The sequence below is a fragment of the Bos grunniens genome, chromosome 8 (assembly GCF_055505025.1).
Source record: "Bos grunniens cultivar Pamir isolate PY7600 chromosome 8, Bosgru_T2T1.0, whole genome shotgun sequence".
NCBI lineage: Eukaryota > Metazoa > Chordata > Mammalia > Artiodactyla > Bovidae > Bos > Bos grunniens.
The window spans coordinates 9,967,216-9,983,160 of NC_141172.1; the positions used below are offsets into that span (position 1 = coordinate 9,967,216).

General features: G+C 40.7%; 1 long non-coding RNA gene across 1 annotated transcript; it reads right to left on the bottom strand.

Annotated features, from left to right (window-relative positions):
- Positions 1-1,573: 1,573 nt before the first annotated feature.
- On the bottom strand, positions 1,574-15,935 carry LOC147366657 (uncharacterized). The gene is made up of 2 exons (XR_015169441.1): positions 15,745-15,935; positions 1,574-3,909 (listed from the first exon to the last, which is right to left on the bottom strand). It is a non-coding gene; the product is annotated as an uncharacterized LOC147366657 (long non-coding RNA).
- Positions 15,936-15,945: the final 10 nt, after the last annotated feature.

The window sequence follows — 15,945 nt, forward strand, 5'->3', positions numbered from 1 at the left end:
GTCACCATTCGCAGTGATTTTGGAGCCCAAGAAAAAAAAGTCTGTCACTGTTTCCATTGTTTCCCCATCTATTTGCTTTTTCACTCTCCTCTTTCACCTTCATCAAGAGGCTCTTTAGTTCCTCTTTTTTTAATATAAATTTATTTATTTTAATTGGAGGTTAATTACTTTACAATATTGTATTGGTTTTGCCATACATCAACAGGAATCCGCCACAGGTATATACGTGTTCCGCATCCCGAACCTCCCCCTCCCTCCACCCTCCTGTACCATCCCACTGGCTTGCCCCAGTGCACCAGCCCCAAGTAACCAGTATCATGCATCGAACCTGGACTGGCGATTCATTTCACATATGATATTATACATGTTTCAACGCCATTCTCCCAAATCATCCCCTCCTCTCCCTCTCCCACATAGTCCAAAAGACTGTTTTATACATCTGTGTCTCTTTTGCTGTCTCGCATACAGGGTTATCGTTACCATCTTTCTAAATTCCATATATATGCATTAGTATACTGTATTGGTGTTTTTCTTTCTGGCTTATTTCACTCTGTATAATAGGCTCCAGTTTCATCCACCTCATTAGAACTGATTCAAATGTATTCTTTTTAATGGCTGAGTAACACTCCATTGTGTATCTTTAGTTCTTATTTAACACTCTGTTATTTTCATTTTAATGTGTACAGGATCTGTAGTGATGTCCTCTATTTCATGTTGGTGAATTGGGACCTCTCTGTAATTTTTCTCAGAGTACATGCAGAGTACAACATGAGAAATACTGGGCTGGATGAAGCACAAGCTGGAATCAAGATTGCCAGGAGAAATATCAATAACCTCAAACATTCAGATGACACCACACTTATGGCAGAAAGTGAAGAAGAACTAAAGAGCCTCTTGATGAAAGTGAAAGAGGAGAGTGAAAAAGTTGGCTTAAAGCTCAACATTCAAAAAACGAAGATCATGGCATTTGGTCCCATCACTTCATGGCAAATAGATGAGGAAACAGTGGAAACAGTGACAGATTTTATTTTGAGGGGTTCCAAAATCATTGCAGATGGAGACTGCAGCCATGAAATTAAAAGACGCTTGCTCCTTGGAAGAAAAGCTATGACCAAGCTAGACACCTGATGCAAAGAACTGACTCATTGGAAAAGACCCTGATGCTGGAAAAGATTGAAGGCAAGAGGAGAAGGGATGAGATGGTTGGATGGCATCATCGACTTGATGGACATCAGTTTGAGCAGACTCCAGGAGCTGGTGATGGACAGGGAGGCCTGGCATGCTGCAGTCTTTCTTCTGTTTCTCTGAATATTATCTACATGTACTTGAAGCTTTGTTATTAGATACATACACATTTGTCAGTATCAAGTGTCTCTCTTTGTCCCAGATAACACTCCTTGTTCTGAAATGTGCTTTGTCTGAAAATATTGGTGTTTGCGTGGCATGTCTTTTCCACCCTTTTACTTTTAATCTGTGCATTTGTGTTCCTACCATTACAGCATATGCGGGGCTCCACTTTCACACACTGGTACTGTCTCCCAGGACACTGGTGCTCTGTTTATTTCTCTCAATATTTTTCTGTGTTACTCATTTATGGTAGTTTCTATTACTATGTTTCAGGTTTACTGATCTCTTACTCTACCATGCTTAAGCTGTTGCCAGTGTCATCTGCTGAATTTTTCACTTCAGAGATTGTAGTCTTATTTTCTAGAAGTTCCATGGTTCTCTTTTTTTATATATCATTCAGTTTTCCCCTGTTCATTCTTACATTTCTTCTATCTTCTTTAATATACGAAGCGTTTTTATAACAGCTTTTAAAAACATCCTTGTCTGCTAATTCCACTATCTCTGTCATTTGAGGTAATTTTCCCCTTTGGTTATGGATCTTATTTTTTCTTCTCCTTCATATACTTGGTATTTTTTTAAATTGAATCCTGGATATCATGTTGTTTACTTTCTTAGATGATGCATTTTGTTGTATGCCTTACATAATGTTGGCTTTCTTCCTGATTGTTTCAAGGCTTGCTTTAAAACTTTGTCAGGCTGACCATACTGTAAAACAATCACCCTTCTATTAAAATAAATAATTTTTTTTAAAAAAAGAGCCTCATTAGCCAGGATCCAGAGTAGCCCACTACCAAGAAGTCAATACCCTCCTCAGGTCACCATCTGATGTCTTTTGTGTTTTGAGATGTTTTCACCATCGCTGGTAGGAACATGAACCATTCCCAACTCTGTGTAAACTGCAGGCAGTGCTCGGTATATGACTTCCTTGGACTTCTTTATCTGGACTCAGATGGTTTTCCCTCACACATGCATAGATCATTATTCCATTACTCCAGAGCTCTCTCTCGGTTAGTCTCCTCCTCTTGGAGAGGAGACTAGCTACCTCGGCCTCCTCAGACTTTAACCTCGGTGTCCTCAGCTCAGTGAGACTGCTGCTCTCTGGGTTATCACTTCCTATACTACAACCTGGGGCTTCCCAGGTGGCGCTAGTGGTAAAGAACCCACCTGCCAATGCAGAAGACATAAGAGACACAGGTTCCATCCCTGGGTCGGGAAGATCCCCTGGAGGAGGGCAGAGCAAACTGCTCCAGTATTCTTGCCTGGAGAATTTCATGGACAGAGGAGCCTTGCAGGCGACAGTCAGGTCCTTAGGGTCACACAGAGTTGGACACGACTGAAGCAACTTAGCACACACGCATATACTACAACCTAGAAACTTCCAGGCAGAAAAATGGGAAATGGGACAATTGTAGGGCTCACCTCATTTATTTCCTTCCTCTTGGGTTGCTTAGCATCCAATGTCTGACACTGCTACTTGATACATGTTATCTGATTTTCTAATTTTTTAAGGCAGAAAAGTAAATCCAGTCCCTGTTACTTCATCATGGCCACAGGTAGGGTTACATACACATTATTTTGGCCAAATTTAATCCTTCAACTCTCTGTACACACAAATGTGTAATTTTTGTGGTCTAGAATTTAATGATTAAGGATATATACGGGTACCATAAATTTGGAAGAACCAGGATCAGAAATGATTTCAACATAATATTTAAGATAACTCGGATGACCACACTGCTGGTGGGAAATTATTCTAGCCTGAGTTTACTGCTCTGATTTCTTGTCTACAACTGTGAATATATATTAGAATGGTTTAGAAATGTTGAACATAGTGTGATGGCTCCATTAAAGTATAAGAAGCACCCTGAAGAACGGTGGGAGTGGAGTAAGAAGGCTCTGATCTTCACTTCCTTTGTTTCTGGGAACACACTAATGTTGCTATTACCAGATTCGCTAGAGGGATTATGAGAGCTGAAGTGGTAGGAGACCCCATCAATGGTGTCCTTTGAGCAAGACTGAAGGTTGGGGAGGGGAAGGAAGGAGAAAGTCAAAAGCCACTATCCATTTCCCTGACTTTTTATTTTTAATCAGATGCACTCGCTTCTTGCATTGAGAGGTGGCTCCTAATACAAATGATGCTGGGTTTAATAGATGCTCAGATAGAAAACAGAGACACTAGTTGTGTCTTGTCAGCAGTTCCAGAGATGCCTTATAATGGCAACGACCAGCTTCTGGTTGCTAAACACTGGCCTTGCAGCTTTTTACTATAACCATCCCATTTTTAGTTTCAGAGCATATTTTAATTGGTTGGCTTTGACTTATTTGGGGTTGTCAGAATCCACATAACCTTGCAGAATAACCTTAGGGATTTTGAAATCTGTGTCTCAAAATAGAGCTGGGAAAAAAGGAGGAGTAGAATCTGTGTTGGTTTTAAAATCCACTTGGAGCAGGGGAAACTTACAGAGCAGGCCGCTTTCTGGACTCTCCAGCATCGTTGCTGATTTTGCACTTTGGGGGACAGGTTGTCATCTCAGTGTCGTCAGGTTGTTTGTTTTAAATGGTCTGTTCAGAACAAAATATGCCCTGTTAAGAAAACTCTGGGCTAAACTCTTTTACCAAAACTGTTTCTATGTCATACTACAAGATGAGATTTGCTACATCAATAGTATTTTAGGAAAATCAGCTACAATCAATAATGAAGCACCCTAAATGCTTGAAAAGACATGAGAGTTGTAATGCATTAGAAAGCCGTTCATCTCCAGTTTTGTAATATTTTGAAAGAGGGCCATCTAGCGGAACTATGAAACTGTGAATGCATCCTCTAAAACCTTACATTCACGTTTTTTAAATAAAAATAAAAATAAAAATTTCTCTTAAAAATTTAAAAATCCTTTTAGTCCCTTTAAACCCCAATTAACTGTTCTTTATATAAATAATCTGACAGAAATAAATATCTGTCCACTAAAATCCCTGTTCTAATTAATTTCTTATAATCTATGGAAACACATTCAGTTAAGTTTCTGACAGTTCTAATTTGTTTACTTTTTTCCCTTCCTGTGAAAAATAGTCCCTTCTAGCCTGCCTTCTCTTATACCGCCACACCTTCCACCATGAAACGTCACTGAAGAATGAAGAAATGTATATGTTGGACAATCTGAGAATTAAACAAGACAGGGTATGATATAGAATTAAGAAATATTTGCTACAAGTGGGACTGGAGATGAACCATCAAACACAGTGTTGAAATTGCAGAAGGTGTCAGAGAGTGTTTCCTTGGACTGTTTGAAGAGAACAGGCCTCCCCTCCAAATGAGATGGAGGGCTTGTTCACCAAATGCATTTTATCCTCTTCCTGGAAACTTAGCTAAATTACATTTTGCAGCTTTCCTTCAGGTGGAGTCCTTTGATATAGTTCTGGCAAATTAAATGTGGATACATGAGACATATACCCCTACCCCTCCCTTCCTGGCCTGACTCTTAAAATACTTTGCACCACCCTCCATTTTCTTTTAGTCTCCCCTGCCCCACCCTCACCACCGTCATCTGGCGGGTGTCATTGCCCACACAGAATGTGAGTGCTTTTATCATGTTGAGTCTTTCAACCTCTGCCTTTTCAATGGAGCCTGCCCCTGCCCCCTGATCCCCACAACCTATAACGACAGAGACAAGGGCATGGGATATGCTTTCATTATTTTAAGCCAATGAGACTTGATGATTATTTACCCTGATAAATACTGGAGAGAAAAAAACAATGGAGGGGAAAAAAAGAATATGAACTGAGGGAAGGACAATAAGGTCCAAATTTCCTTCAGATACATTGAGGAGCGTTCTCTTTTCTCCAGGTTTCAGAGTAAGCACATGGTCAATGAGTTCTGCAAACACTTAGCAGATCAGCTGGACGTAGAACCACAGAGTGCCTCCAGGTAGGGTTAGAGCTGACGAGGTCAGGAAGGCAGGCTGTGGGTGGAAATGATGAAGGTGGGCTCAAGATGCTTCCCACAGCTTGAGACATGGTGACTGCAGTGTGAAGTGTTTACAATATGGGAAATGCGGGAGCAAGATTTGTCAGCTTTAGCCCCCAGACTCTTACGGGATTATGCATCACATCAGGCTAATTAAACTTTTCAATTAACTCTTTTCAAGATGTCCTGCAAGATTTGGTTCTATGCCTGCCTCCATATAGTAATTGGCGTTCCAGGTATATTCAGGCTAAGTAGAGTGGGTTATCCCCCAAATCCTTTACCTGAGCCACTGATGGAAGCAATACTGGGCACAAGTTTTAACACATAAAAAGTCTTTTAAATGAGCAAAAGAAATAGAAACCACTGAGTCCCAGAGGTCAAAGTTTTGCAGAGGAGCTGGGACTGAACTGAACCGTGGGCTGGCAGAGAAGGAGAGAAGCATGCGTGGTGGCAGAAAAGAGAGAGGAATAAATACGGAGGAATAAATAGAAAGGCAATGGGTCTTATGGGATTGAGGTAGAGGAAGAGGGTGAAATTAAGCAGCAAAGAGAAGATGAAGGCAGGTGACTAAGAGCCTTGAAAACCATCACTGAGTTTTGTATTTGAAGCCAGATTGGATGAGCCCGAGGTCCCAGGCCAATCAAATACTGTCCTTGCCCAGTCATTTGTTCTGGTGTCTGCCATCATTCATGTTTTCCCCAAGGCACACTCATGAGCATTTCAGACTGAGAGAGGGTCTGACAAGATACCCTGCTCCTAAATCTAAACACTCAGAGATAATGAGAAGTCCTAGACTGTGCTTCTTCCTTGAGTACCCTCTCTCCCCGACTGCCTGATGATGCCATGTCAGTCCTCTAGATCCTATTCTATCACCTTCTGCCCTGCAAAGCCTGCCTGAAGCTTTGTCCAGGAAGCTGATCACTCCTTCCCTTGTGCAGCCACAGTACCAGATATAAATCACCTCTGAGGAGGATTAAATGCATGTAAAGTACTTCATTTTTTAAAATATTTATTCTTATTTATTTAGCTGCATGCATGCCCAGTTATGTCTGACTCTGTGACCCCATAGGCTGTAGCCCGCCAGGCTCCTCTGTCCATGGGATTTACCAGGCAAGAATACTGGAGTGGGTTGCCATTTCTTCCTCCAGGGGATATTCCTAACCCAGGGATCCAATCTGTGTTCCTTATATTTCTTGCATTGTAGACAGGTTCTTTACCAATGAGCCACCTGGGAAACCCATATCAATTCTATCTCTTGTTTATTGCATGTTTTTATTACTTACCTGGCTCCCGTACTAACTGTGGATTCCTTGAAGGCAGGATCTGTGTCTCATTTCACTCTCTATTCTTGACTCTGAGAGCAAGCCCTGCCATTTCTTGGGTGCTCAAGATGAATATATGATAAATGCACAGATGGATGGATGAATGAAAAGTATGAAGGTTTGTTTCCCCAAGGTTGGAGACTTCACTCACACATGCAGCCATTACATACACTTATTTGTATACACAACTGTCTTCCTGTATTAGATTGTAAGGCTCCTTATTCACAAATTTATTCTCAGCACATTTCAGTATCTGGCATATTTTGGGAAGGAAGAAATTGTTCTCTATTCTTCTAGGTTCTTCTGGCTGGTCTAAGAATTAAATTGACATGAAGTAGATTAACAGGAGAAAAGCAAACAAAATTTAATAACATGTGTACATGGAGAGGGGTTTCCCAGGTGGTGTTAGTGCCTCCTGCCAATGGAGGAGACATAAGAGATGCAGGTTCGATCCCTGGGTCGAGATGATCCCCTGGAGGAGGGCATGGCAGCCCACTCTAATATTCTTGCCTGGAGAATCCCATGGACAGAGGAGCCTGGCAGGCTACAGTCCATAGTGTCACACAGAGCTGGACATGACTGAAGCGACTTAGCACACATGCATGCATGCCAGAGACCCAGGAAAATTGAATAACTCCCAATGTAAGTGAAGACCTCACCTTAAATACTGACCCAGGGATTGAACCCGGGTCTCTTGCATTGCAGGCAGATTCTTTACTGGCAGATTCTTTACCATCTGAACCACTAGGGAAGCCCACCTTAAATACCATGTTTACCTGAAGACAAAAAAGATTTGAGACTTCAAAGAGAAGGAGAGCTGTCCACACGGAGATGGAAAAGCAAAAGTTTAGTAAGCAAATGCTTGATGGGCCATGCTGCGTGAATGAGAAAGTGTGGAGAATAGCAATAACTCTTTGGGATTATGACCACTGCATCTTCATGCTCATGAAATGCACAAGTACAGAAAAGAGAACAAAGAAGCCATCTGACTATTCCCACCACTCATCTCATTACAGAAACCCATGAATACACCAGAGCAGGTGTGGGAGATCAAAGATAACTCAGGCAAAACCAAGAAAAAAAATGTTATTTCAAAACCTCAAACACAATAGAGCTGTATAATGATGAAGAATTTTAATGTTAATTAAAATTTTAAACAGTATTTCCCTTTTTTATTACTAATGGGACGTAAAGACCCATATCAGATCTATTTAAGTAAAAAGTGAAGACAGGGACTTCCCTGGCTGTCCAGCGGGTGAGACTCCATGTTTCCATTGCAGGGGGCCCGGCTTCCATCCCGGGTTGGGGAACTAAGATCTCACAGCCCACGAGGTACAGCCAGAGGAAAAAGAAGTTAGTTTTCACTCTAGTCCCCCAAAAGCACACAACTGCTCTTATGACTACAAGCTTACTGTGTTTTTCTCCTTACTTTATTTCCTGTTGGTCATTATTAACTTTATAGTTTACATATATTAATAGCATACAGTTATTTTTAATTCATATATGCCTATAACACAGTTATTATTTTAAGAAATAAACCTATATGGTATTACAATAGTGTTTTTCAAATGTGAGTAATATAATAATCCCTTTTAAAGAAGGGAAAGCACATTATTTCCTATTCCTAGATTAAAGTAATTTTCATGACAACTTTCCTTAAATATTCACAACCAAGAATTACATAAACCTGTCTATATTGTGTTTCAACTATAAAACATAAATTAACTTACAAATTAAACAATAACAAAAATTAATAAAATTCAAATAATGGATATGTTGTAATTAAAAAACCCCAGTCATACTGGGTTGAATAATGGAGAGATGTATTTGGAGTTTTCTGCTTCATTGCATATTGCCTTGGTTTTGAACATGCTGGAATATTGCATCATTGAGCATTGCTTTTTATTTTTCCTTTTAAACAATGATACTAATTTTAACCAATTTGTTGTTTTGTTGGGCTGATCTGCTCAATAGCATCCACCAAATTGCAGTAACAACATAATATTCTAACAACAAGAAGGCATAATGAAAACCTTTTCTTTAGTCTATTACCTCATCTACTGAATAAACTGTTGCTAGTCAAAATATACAAAGATAGGATCTTTACCATGAGGTGCCATATGCTGTTAGGTGGCTCTATTTGCTACTTTGCTACCCCTCCTGACTGTGAAGCCTTGTTTACAAAGAGTGTCTGTAACATCACATGGCCTTCACGTGGCTCCCATACAATTGTAAACACACGTGCACATTTGGGTATATGGTTATAAGGTAGTCATTGAGGCGATGGAGAGTATGCTCACATTATATTTTTAAAATGATCATTGAAATGAAAACATAAAATTTAGAAACTCTTACAGGGACTTGGAGGATACCTTCTGTGTTACAGAGATAATGTTTTTTATCAATCACTCTTTCTAGGCTGATTTCTGATTGGCATCACTTGCCACTGAAAGTGCAGGCATCCAAACAGATGTAAAAGCTTAATCAATGGACACTGCTGTCTACTACTACTGGACATTGTTGTCCAGGACCACTAAATGCCTAATATGTCATACAACTTAGTCTGCTCTACTCATCTCAGAAGGAAATGAAGACACCTGTAGTCATGCCAACTAGGCTCCCTAGATGGTTCAGCTCAATGCTCTGTTTCTGGCACACCTTCTCCATCTCCCTCTGTTAGTAATGAACTTCCTCATGAAGTTGCTCACTGTATTAGTTTCTGTACACCTCTGAAACAGTAGTTAGAAATTTGTAGGCAAATGTAAAGAAAGCTGAGTGCTGAAGAATTGATGCTTTTGAACTGTGGTGTTGGAGAAGACTCTTGAGAGTCCCTTGAACTGCAAGGAGATCCAACCAATTCATCCTAAAGGAAATCAGTCCCGAGTATTCATTGGGAGGACTGACGCTGAAGCTGAAACTCCAATACTTTGGCCACCTGATGCAAAGAACTGACTCATTGGAAAAGACACTGATGCTAGGAAAGATTGAAGGTGGGAGAAGAAGGGGATGACAGAGGATGAGATGGTTGGATGGCATCACCACCTCGATGGACATGAGTTTGAGTAGGCTCCAGGAGTTGGTGATGGACAGGGAAGCCTGGTGTGCTGAAGTCCATGGTGTCACAAAGAGTTGGACACGACTAAGTGACTGAACTGAACTGCGCCCTTTTAAGCACCTTCACAGATTTTTCTGATCAACATAAGCAAGCATCATTTTCCCCTTCCCTCTTTTAGAAATAATGATGTCTGGTATAGTAGGATGATACAATGTTCTTTAAAGCGGAAGCACAAGATGAATGAATCTTACTAGGATATAAAGGAATTTACAGGGAAAATAAATATTTTTTTCAACAGTAGTCTTAAGCAGTACCTAAAATGAAGACAACACAAAGGTTTTAAAATTTTGATTGAAGGAAGGAAAGGGAACGTTGATGGGGAACTCTCATCTCAGTTCCTGCTGGCAGACTCAGACAGGCGCAGGGGTGTTGTGGGGGAGGTGGTTTGCTGCACGCATTTCAGCCTCTGTCCCCCACCATCTAAAATCCACAGCCTCCATTTCATGTCTGTCCCAGCTAGTGCACTTGGAGCAGCCAAACTGAACTGGGTTTTAAAACCATAGCTGGAAATACAGACCCTTATAATTGTGTGCTAAGTTGCTTCAGTTCTGTCTGGCTCTTGGCAACCCCATGAACTGTAGCCCACCACGGGATTCTCCAGGCAAGAATACTGGAGCAGGTTGCCATGCCCTCCTCCAAGGGATAGTCCCAACCCAGGGATCGAACCCACATCTCTTATGTCTCCTTCACAGCCCGATGGGTTCTTTACCACTAGAACCACCTGGGATGCCCACAGACCCTTATTAGATGGATTCAAAGTTGAAGAGGTAAGTTTGTTAACAGAAGACAACTTCTTACTTTATCTCCTGACCCCTTATTTTCCCTGCTCACTGTTCCTTAGCTCTTTCCCAGCCTTATGGGCTTGTTAATGAGACCTTATATAAAACTCCATTTGTTAGATTTTATGATTTTTCAGAAGCTTAGAGTGCCCTCTTGTGGGAATATCAGGTAGTTATCCAAGTGCGGCCAACCATCTCAATTTCAACCATCTCTTTCCCAGGTGTGTTGAGAGGGACAGGCTCCTTAATTGTGCTTTGTTTTTATTTAACTAATCTCGATGGATTTCACAGCTATAGGTAAATGGAAAGGGGTGGAAATGTGCTAGGCATTAACCAGTGGAATAAGATCATATTTTCCAAAACAATACTGATTTCTTCCCCCCCCCCCTTTTTAAATGTGGTGGTGGTGGGAAGTGGGGAAAAGTGTGGTAAATTTCCAGAGCAAGTCAGAATAAGGACCCTCTATTCAAGAAACGACTGCTGCTGCTAAGTCACTGCAGTCGTGTCCGACTCTGTGCGACCCCATAGATGGCAGCCCACCAGGCTCCTCCACCCATGGGATTTTCCAGGCAAGAGTAGTGGAGTGGGGTGCCATTGCCTTCTCCTAGATGTCTTTAATTCTTGGTTGGTTGTTTAGTTGCTAAGTTGTGTCCAAATCTTTTGTGACCCCCATGGACTGTAACAAGCCAGGGTTCTCTGTCCAAGGGATTTCCCAGGCAAGAATACTGGAGTGGGTTGCCATTTTATTTTCCAGGGGATCTTCCCAAACCAGGGATGGAACCCGCATCTCCTGCAGCTCCTGCTTGGCAGGTGGATTCCTTACCACTGAATCACCAGGGAAGCCCTGTTTTTACTCACAAAGAAAACACTTATTTAGGCTATCAATGCTTTATACAACCCCTCTGGGGGTAGTTAAACACTCAGGGACTTACACAAATATGACTATCAAATGATTGTATCTCATCATAAGAGAGATGAGAGCTCTCACCTAAGCTGTTATAAGACAGAATGAGGGTTAATAAGAGCTTAAAGACACAATTTGCTTACTACTTCAAGGCATAAATCTTTTAAAATATTTCATATACAAAATAGTATATGAGAGGAGTATAATTAACCCCTACTTACCTATTAGTCAGCTTCAAGCATTACCAACTCATTACTAATTTTTCATTATTTAGAAGTAAATTGCAGGTTTTCCAGGGGCACTAGTGGCAAAGAATCCGCCTGCCAATGCAGGACATAAGAGACTTGGATTTGGTCCCTGGGTCTGGAAGATCCCCTGGAGGAGAGCATGGCAATCCGCTCCAGTATTCTTGCTTGGAGAATCCCATGGACAGAGGGGCCTGGCAGGCTACTGTCCTTTCATTCATAAGTATTTCAGAAGTTAAATTTAAAAGATAAGAATGCCCCTTTAAAAATACAACCACAAAATCATAACATATAGAATGAAAAGTAATTTCTTATTATCATAAAAGATTGAGAAAGGGTCCAAATTTCCCTCACTATCTCTCTTTTAAAAAAATATTTAGACAAGTTTTAGGTTTATAATAAAATTGAGAGAAAAGTACGGAGGTATATGGCCTATTCTCACACATGTGTAGCCTCCCCCATTATCAACATCTCTCACCAGAATAGAGCTTTTATTTTAAACCAATGATGAACCTACATGGAACCTACATGGATACATCACATCACACAAAGTCCATGGTGTTTTCTCTTGGTGGTGTGAGTTCAGTGGGTTTGGACAAATGTATGATAACACATCCATCATTATAATAGTATCATGCAGAATATTTTTACTCCCCTAAAATCCTCTGTGCTCTTCCTGTTTATCTCCCCCAACCCCTCCAGCAACCACTCATCTTTTATTGTCTCCATAGTTTTGTCTTTTAGAGAACATCATGTAGTTGGAATCATACAGCATGTAACTTTCTCAGTTTGGCTTCTTTCCCTTAGCTATATGCCAGTAAGATTCCTCCATGTATTTTCATCGGCTTGATAGCTCAGTTCTTTTCAGCACTGAATAATATGCCATTTTCTGGATGTGCTGTACTGTGCTTAGTTGCTTAGTCGTGTCCGACTCTTGGCGATCCCATGGACTGTAGCCCGGCAGGCTCCTCTGTCCATGGGGATTCTCCAGGCAAGAATACTAGAGCGGGTTGCCATGCCCTACTCCAGAGGACCTTCCCAATCCAGATCTCCTGCGTTACAGGTGGATTCTTTACCGTCTGAGTCACCAGGGAAGCCCAAGAATACTGGAGTGGGTAGCCTGTCCCTTCTCCAGGGCATCTTCCTAACCTAGGAATCAGACCAGGGTCTCCTGCATTACAGGTGGATTCTTTAGCAGCTGAGCTACCAGGAAAGCCCAATAAAGTATTTTAAAGCTAACGTATTTCCTTTTTTGTTTTTAAAGATATAATGCTATTGCACACTTAATTCTCTCAGTTGTGTTTGACTCTTTCTTTGTGACCCCATGGGTTGTAGCCCACCAGATCCCTCAGTTCACGGAATTCTCCAGGCAATAATACTGGAGTTAGTTGTCATTTCCTTCTCCAGGAGTATCTCCCTGGAGATATTCCCAACTCAGGAACTGAATCCCAGGTCTCCCACGTTGCAGGCAGATTCTCTCCATCTGAGCCACTAGGGAAGCCCTGTCTGGATGTACCACAGTTTATTTAAACATTCACCTACTGAAGGACATCTTGGTTGCTTCCAAGTTTGGGCAGGTATAAATAAAGGTACTGTAAACATTTGTGGGTAGGTTTTTGTGTGGATGTAAGTTTCTGACTCCTTTAGTAAATACCAAAGAACAAAATTGTAGGATTTTAAGGTAAGAGAAATTTTCATTTTGTAAGAAACCTCCAGCCTTCCAGAGTGGTGATACCATTTTGCATTTCTGCCAGCATTGGATGAGAGTTCCTGTTACTCCACAACCCTCTCCCACAGCATTTCATGTTGTCAGTGTTCCAAATTTTTGCACTTCTAATGGGTGTGTAGTGGCATTGTTTAAATTTGCATTTCCCTGATGACATATGATGTGGAGCATCTTTTCGTATGCCTACTTTCCATCTGTATATCTTCTTTGGTGAGGTGTCTGCTAAGATCTTTGGCCAGTTTTTAAATTGGGTTGTTTGTTTTCTTATTGTTGTTTCTCTTAATCTATAGGTTCTCTCTCTCGCCTCCATATATTCTTTTAAAGAATCTGAGATGCTTGTCTGAAGTTTCTACAAGTTAGATTTTTCATAATGTATTAATATCATTCTGATGTTATTCCTATGTTTCCTGTAAATGAGTGGTTAGATCTAGAAACTTGATCAGATTCAGGTTCAGTTTTTTGTTTAGCAAGGCTTATTCACAGGCAGTGAGGTAGTCTTCCACCAGGGGGCGCAGTTGCTCTCTGTCAAGGATCTCAACCTCGTGATCTGGACATTGATTCATTAACAAACTAATGTTTGCGCAATAGAAATATTCTAAATATGCCATCTATTCTTATTAGGGTTTTAGATTTTTTGAATAAATTTCTCCTTATCAACTATTTTGTTACTTTATGATTTATATAATGAGGCCAGAAAAACGCTTGATTTTTCCCTCTGCTTTTTAGTTTTCAAAATAATGAGTTGGTTCCCTAACACCCCATGGACTGGGGTCACAAAGAGTCCTACACGACTGAGCGACTTCACTTTCACTTTCACTTTCCCTAACACCATCAAAAAGTGACCAATAAGGTTTTTTTTTTTTTTAAATCATAGTGAAAAAAAATCATGATTTTTAAAAATCATAAATCATTTTAAAAATCATGTATGTAAACGTATCTGATATTTTTCATTCACCCACTGAAGTCACAATACTCACTGATGCTCAAATCATTCCATCTTTGACCAGTGTAAGTCTATTCAAGTTGTCTCCTCAATCATTTTGACACCACCCTACTAGTCTTTAAAAACCTCCCTGCCTTCAGCTAAGATAAGATGTTCCAGGCTTATTTTACATTTCCAACCCCAATGTGAAATTAGTTATTTCTCCAAAGTGATGGTTTTCAAAGTGTGACTGGGGAGCCCCTGGGCATCCCTGTAATCCTATCATGGGGTCTGCGTGGTCACAATTATTTTCATAAAAATACTAAGATGCTATTTGCTCTTTTAAACTCTTTTTGTCTCATAAATATATACAGAGTTCCCCAAGGTTACATGATGTATGATATTATGATTGAATGTAGAAGCAGTTTTAAGAATTCTGCTGTCATTTATTAAGCCAGACATTAGAAAAATTTACAATGGCACTCCTCTAAGTAGTTTTTGTTAACAGATTTTTTTTGTTTTTACATGTTTTAATTTCTAATGCACTAAACATCAATAGATATAACCCACATCAACAAACTCTTTGGGACCCTCTCACAATTTTAAGAATTTAAAGAGATTTAGGGAACAAAATGTTTCGAGAACAACTACTCTAAGGAGTCTTGGCTCCTTTTAATTGAAGATGGTATTTAGAGATCACAATCTAGGAGCTAGAGATATTCATGGTTACTGGGTTGGCCATAGTCCGTAGGGCGTTTCATAGGCAAATTTATATATAACATTACTACTGTCCTCCCTTTTTTGGATAAAAGGTAGTATGTACACTTCTCTCCACGTAGCTTTTTTTTCACTGAACAATATTATGTTTTCAGGCACTCACTTCATTACGTTCGTTTACAATTTATTCAACTAGCCATTTGTTGAGGAATTTCCATATTTTATTATATATATGGTGCTGCAGTGAACAATCTTGCATGTACTTTTACTACTATACCTTTAGGATAGAATTCTAGAAGTGAGAATACCGGATCAAAGGGTGAATGTGTACAACTCTGCTATATATTGAGATTCTTTTTACTTCTACAGTACAGATGAAGGAAGGGCTTCCCCCAGTAGCTCAGCTGTAAAGAATCCGCCTGCAATGCAGACCCCTGGGTCAGGAAGATTCCCCTGGATAAGGGTATGGCAACTCATTCCAGTATTCTTGCCTGGGAAATCCCATGGACAGAGGAGCCTGGCCGGCTACAGTCCAAGGGGTCGCAAAAGAGTCAGACACGACTTAGCAACTAAACAATAACAGCAACAGATGAAGGAACAGACTGAGACAGCTGCTCAGGGTCACTTTTCCAGTCACTGACAAAAGACTTAACGTCTCCACAGACTCTGTAGGTCCGTAGGGCGGGGGCGGGGGCCGCTTAGTTACCTGAAGAGTATGAGAGGTCGAAAGACTAGAGGTTCTGTTAAGGAAGAACTGGTGTGCTGGATATTGGAAGAATGAGAATCCCCGCCGCCGCCCCTTCTGGTAATTTAGACCAGTACAGCCGGCGAGGTGTGCGGGGCTTTGCGCATGCCCAGCCACTACGTGCAGGTTGGAGTCGCTCGGAGGCAGGAGCAGAGTGACGTT